Source organism: Mus musculus, chromosome 2, assembly GCF_000001635.26.
Source record: "Mus musculus strain C57BL/6J chromosome 2, GRCm38.p6 C57BL/6J".
Taxonomy (NCBI): domain Eukaryota; kingdom Metazoa; phylum Chordata; class Mammalia; order Rodentia; family Muridae; genus Mus; species Mus musculus.
In genome coordinates, this window is record NC_000068.7 from 11,604,815 (window position 1) to 11,611,331 (window position 6,517).

Here is a 6,517-nt window from a genome sequence, read left to right on the forward strand (position 1 = left end):
AGTTTGACATGACATTTTATAATACAATTCCTGTTGAAAAAAAAATAAAATCTGTACATCAAAAAAATACAATCTTGTTATTCATAGTAAACACTATAGGAAATAATAAATAGGGAAAAGGAATTAACACACACACACACACACACACACACACACACACACACATGTAATAGTTGAGATTTTGTTTTTGTGGGGCAGAAGAGAACAGTTAAGAGCACCAGCTGCTCTTCCAAAGGACCTGGGGCTCTTTATAACCTACTTAGCACCCACATGACAGCTCACAAACATCTGTAACTATAGTCCCAGGGGATCTCATGGCCTCTGTGAGTGACAGTCACAGGTGGTACATAGACTTATATGCAGACCAAACACCTGCACTCAAAAAATATATTAAAAAAAAAAAGAAAATTGAAGCTTTAAAAAAAAAATCAATTTTGTAGGTTTACTATTATAGGCCTTCTTTTGGCTTTTTGGTTTGTTTGTTTTGTTTTTTTATTGTTTTTCTGTGGGGTGTTGTTTGGTTGGTTTGGGCTTGGTTTGGTTTGGTTTTTTGAGACAGGGTTTCTCTGTGTAGTCCTGGCCATCTTGGAACTCATTCTGTAGACCAGGGTGGCCTTAAACTCAGAGATCTGACTGCCTCTGCCTCTTGAGTGCTGGGATAAAGGAATGTGCCTGGCTTTTTTTTTTTTTTTTTTTTTTTCGTTTTTCTGAGACAGGGTTTCTCTGTGTAGCCCTGGCTGTCCTGGAACTTACTTTGTAGACCAGGCTGGCCTCGAACTCAGAAATCCGCCTGCCTCTGCCTCCCAAGTGCTGGGATTAAAGGCGTGCGCCACCACGCCCGGCATGCCTGGCTTTTTTTAAAAAAAACTTTGTTTTGTTCTATTTCTAGTTTCATAGTTACCTATTTCTAGTTATATAACCTCTTAGCTCAATGAACTTATTCTAAACTTTCAATGAACACAGTGTTTTTTTTTAAAGTTTATTTATTTATTTTATGTATATGGGTACACTGTAGCAGAGCAGATGGTTGTGAGCCTTCATGTGGTTGTTGGGAATTGAATTTTTAGGACTTCTGCTCTCTCCAGTCAGCCTCGCTCACTCAGGCCTGCTCTCTTCAGTCGGCCTCACTCACTCAGGCCCAAAGATTTATTTATTATTATACACACTGTAGCTGTCTTCAGATGCACCAGAAGCACCAGAAGAGAGCATCAGATCTTATTATGGGTGGGTGTGAGCCACCATGTGGTTGCTGGGATTTGAACTCAGGACCTTTGGAAGAGCAGTCAGTGCTCTTACCCGCTGAGCCATCTTGCCAGCCCGAACACAGTGTTTTTATGTGAGAAGTGGAAAGAAGAGCAGTATGAGAGAGGTGAGTTGCAGAGCCAGCACCTGTGGGAACTCCAACACAAACAAGCTCTGTGAATTTTTCCAGCAATATTCAGCAGCCTGGAGTGGGGACAGCAGGAATCAAAAGGTTAGCATTGGTCAAAAATAGGACACTAGTTAATCCTAGCCAAGATATTAGGAGGGCAGATGTTCCAGAAGAAAGCAAGACCAAGGGATATTCGAAGCCAGGACAGTGGGTAGATCAAATGCCCTGGCATGAACAATGGACAGAAATTGCAGGCTGATGTGAAGGGGGAGAAGGGTGGTGGGTGCTCTCAGAGGAAGACAAATCAGTTAAGGCGACAATTAGTATAATTTGCATAAACTTATAATTTGATTATAACAATGTGACAATGTGTAGTGTGTATAATGATACTTTTACTGTTGTTTTGAGACAGGGTCTTTCTATGTACTCCTGTCTGTCCTGGAATTTACTACACAGACCAAGATGGTCTTGAACTCACAGAAATCCTCTTGCCTCTGTTTCCCAAGGGCTGGGATTAAAGACCTGTGCCACCATCCCCGGCTAGTGATACTGTTGATATCATAAAGGATAATTTTTGTTTCCTGGTGTATACTTTTTTATGCCTGTGGTATATTTTTATTTGTTTGCTTTTTATTGTTTTATATAGGACAGCTAAAGCAGATTTTATTTCGTTAAAATTATTTTATTTATATGAGTGCACTGTTGCTGTCTTCAGACACACCAGAAGAGGGCATCAGATCCCTTTACAGATGGCTGTGAGCCACCGTGTGGTTGCTAGGAATTGAACTCAGGACCTCTGGAAGAGCAGTCAGTGCTTTTAACTGCTGAGCCATCTCTCCGGCCCTTTTATCCCATTTTTTTATGACAAGGAAAAGAAAATATAAAATAAGTCATAAGAAATGCTATCTATTATTTCAAAGCATTTTGGATGATGTACAAAATGCTCATAAAGCATATGAAAAGCATTTTCAAAAAATATGAAGAGCTTCAACGTGTTGTTTGTAAATTCTCTTGCAGTAAATGCAACATTAACAAACATACAACTTTCTTGTGGGCCAATTTTATTGAATTATATACTATTGTGTATGTAAGAAACATATGAATGTTGCTTATACATATATTTATTGACTTTTAATGAGATCACTGCCAATACATACATTCTTTTCCTTAGCTTGAGTTTTACATTAAGCCGATGTCTGTTATGCAGCCATCAAACCTCACAGTAAATCACACAGGTTTGTAGTCCAATTTAGACTCTACATTCTTAGAATCAGTGCTTTTCTGACTGCTTTCATGAAGTCTTCCTGAACTGAAGTCATGATCAGCATGAATTGCAGACATACCAACTTCTGTACAGGTGTTTCTGTGGTGCGATCCACAGAGCCATCTGCAAGCTTTACAATTACTTCAGGATCTGCTTCACCATGCTTTGTAATAGGGCATGGATTTTTCAACAGATCTAATTGTGCTTGTTCATTTGAAAAATTGATATGTAGTTGTGATTTCTACTGAATCTGCCTGGTCACAGCAAAGCAGGATCCAGTGTATCTGGTCTGTTTGTAACCATGACCATTTTAACTCTATGCAGAGTATCAAATCCATCCATTTGATTTAGTAACTTCATTAAATTCCTCTAAATCGCTGCCAGCTGAAGTACCCTCAGAAAACCAAGAGTCACCAACAGCATTTATTTCATTCATGTAAATGATACATGGCTGGTGATCCCTGGCATAATTAAACATTTCTCTAGTCAAACAAGCATTTTCACCAATGAACTAGTTCCATAGAACTAGACACAATAACCTTTAGGAAGTTGCAGTCCGGCTGGCCAGCAACAGGTCAAGCCAAGAGTGTTTCCCCAGTGCCTGTGGTCTGTAGAACAAAGAGCCCCTTGGAGGTATTATCCCTATACACTGGAATAATACCTTGGTTTGTAATCCTGTTACTTCTATTAATTCCCAAAACTGGCCTGTAAGTCCTCTAATCTCAGAATAAGAAACAATTCCATTATCCTCAGGAGACATATAAACCAATGGATCTACCTCTCCCGACAAATACCTCCTGATGGTTAGTATAGTCATGTTCAAAGCAACTCTCCTTCCTGGCTTCAGCCGACTTCTATCAAGCCGCCCATGACAACCTACAATATATATCTTGGCCCACTTGTTGCTTTAACAATGAAATTTTCTTCTGTTAACTGAGCACTTCATCCACAATCTGCCCTATGCTTGGTAGTGCCTTCAGATTGTTTTCAGACTTTTAGACGACCTGGTAAGTTCTAATTGCTTCCGTCGCTTCTTAAGATCTGGCCTCTTCTTGCGGTAGTCCTAAAGCACCTTATGTTTCAGGTCCACCACGATGAGAAGCCGTCTCTCATCCTGCTTGGTATTTTAATTTTTTTTTAAAAAAAGATTTATTTATTTACTATATGTTAGTATACTATAGCTGTCTTCAGACACTCCAGAAGAGGGCATCAGATCTTGTTACGGATGGTTGTAAGCCACCATGTGGTTGCTGGGATTTGAACTCAGGACCTTCAGAAAAGCAGTCGGTGCTCTTAACCGCTGAGCCATCTCTCCAGCCCTGTATTTTAATTTTTTATCATTATTTTTTATATTTGGACTGCAGTTTCCCCTTCCTCCTCTCTTCCCAGCCAACCCCACTACCCCCCACCCTGACACAACTCCTCTCAAATCCCCTCCCCACTACATTTCTTTGCAGAAAAGGGCAAACCTCCTGCTGTTTATTGTTGAGACAGGGCCTCCCACTGAACTTGGGGCTCACAGTTTGGGCTAAGCCGGATGCCCAGTTCCTGTATTAGGTTTGGACGTGTGAGACCATGCCCAGATTTTCTTGTGAGGACGTGGATTCAAACCTAAATCTTGATGCTTGTACGTCAGGTGTTCTACCCACAGACTCATCTCCCCAGCCTCTTCTCTCATACACCTTCACACACTTCTGTCCATATTCCAGCATTTTAGAAAGTGCTCTTACTATATTATTTTTCAAGTGTGTGTGTGTTTGTGTATTGTTATTTTTAGACTTTATGTGTATGAGTGTTTTGCTCAAGTGTGTGGCTGTGCACCATGTGGAGGTCTAGTGGCTAGGGAAGCCAGAAGAGGGCAACAGATTTCTTGGCCTGGAGTTAGCATCAGTTGGAATGGAGCCCAGGTCCTCTAGAAGGACAGCCAGAGCTCTTAAGCACCGAGCCACTTCTCCAACCCCCTTCCAAGTCAGATTATACACTCATCACCAGTCTGTGATGCTTATGTTTATAGCAAAAATGTAAAAGCAAACGAAATTGCCCACAGTGAAGACTCACAAAATCTAATTTTGTTGGATCAAAATAATTTAATTGAGAGATTCTGCTTTTGTTTTAAAACCACAGAAAACATATCTAAAATGTATTTGCCAGTTTGTTTCTTTTCTAGCTAGATGGATTTATGTTTGTTTGTTTTTTTACTTTTTACTTGTCTTTATTATTTTCAAACAAAAATAATAAAATGCTCAACTTCTTTTTAAAGATTTATTTATTTATTTATTTATTTATTTATTGGATATGGGTACACTGTAACTGAACAGATGGTTGTGAACCTTCATGTGGTTGTTGGGAATTGAATGTTTAGGACCTCTGCTTGGTCAGATTGGCCTGGCTCACTCAGTCCCGCCCAAAGATTTATTTATTATTATACATAAGTATACTGTAGCTATCTTCAGATGCACCAGAAGAGGACGTCAGATCTCATTATGGGTGGTTGTGAGCCACCATATGGTTGATGAGGACCATCTGAAGAATAGTCAGTGCTCTTACCTGCTGAGCTATCTCGCCAGCCCAAAATGCTCAACTTTTAAAGATGTAGAATTCTCTGGAATTAAATTCAGGTTATCTATCAGATATCACTTCTTTTAATTGTTTAGCAGTATTTTCATCAATTTGTAATTACACCGATTGGTTGAAATTTAGTTGTCTCAGGTGAGATTTGTCCCCTGCTCCAGCTGCATTTTTTCCCTTGTAGTTTTGAAGCTGAGAGCCTAAGAGGTTGCCCTACCACCTATTCCCTAGCCTAAGACTTGTGTATAGCTGAGAGCATTGATTGCTCAGTGACAGCACATCTGCTCAGGAGGAGCCAGTCTTTGGATCTTACCTGCAATACCTGGAAACAGAAGTGTAACTTCTATGTGTGCTTGATGGCTTTCATGTGCTATTTTTTCTTTTCTTTACTTTTTTTTGGGGGGTGGTGGTGGTGGCGGGGTGTTCAAGACAGGATTTCTCTGTGTAGCCCTGGCTGTCCTGGAACTCACTCTGTAGACCAGGCCGGCCTTAAACTCAGAAATCCGCCTGCCTTTGCCTCCTAAGTGCTGGGATTAAAGGCGTGCACCACCACGACCATTTTCTTTACTTTTTTTAAAAAAAGATTACTGTTCTTTCATATATTGCATCCTGACCACAGTTTTCCCTCCAAGTCCCTCTCCTCCAGCCCCTCTCTCCCCCAGATCCACATCACCTCAGTTTCCCTTTAGAAAAGAGCAAGCCCAATCTGTTGGTAGCCTTTTTGTCTTATTGACAGTGTCTTTTGCCTTACAGAAGCTTTGCAATTTTATGAGGTCCCATTTGTCGATTCTTGATCTTACAGCACAAGCCATTGCTGTTCTGTTTAGGAATTTTCCCCCTGTGCCCATATCTTCGAGACTTTTCCCCACTTTCTCCTCTATTAATTTCAATGTCTCTGGTTTTATGCAGAGGTCTTTGATCCACTTAGACTTGAGCTTTGTACAAGGAGATAAGAATGGATCAATTCGCATTCTTCTACATGATAACTGCCAGTTGTGCCAGCACAATTTGTTGAAAATGCTGTCTTTTTTTCACTGGATGGTTTTAGCTCCCTTGTCAAAGATCAAGTGATCATAGATGTGTGAATTAATTTCTGGGTCTTTAATTCTATCCCATTGATCTACCTGTCTATCATTGTACCAGTACCATGCAGTTTTTATCACAATTGCTCTGTAGTACAGCTTAATGTCAGGCATGGTGATTTTACCAATCCTAAATCTGATAGGAGACTAAGATCCAGTATATACAAAGAGCTCAAGAAGCTGGACTCTAGAAATTCAAATAACCCCATTAAAAATGGGATACAGAGCTAA

At 40.2% G+C, this 6,517-nt stretch overlaps 1 pseudogene; it reads right to left on the reverse strand.

Moving 5' to 3' along the window:
- Gm13260 (predicted gene 13260) lies at nucleotides 2,405-3,749 on the reverse strand (annotated as a pseudogene).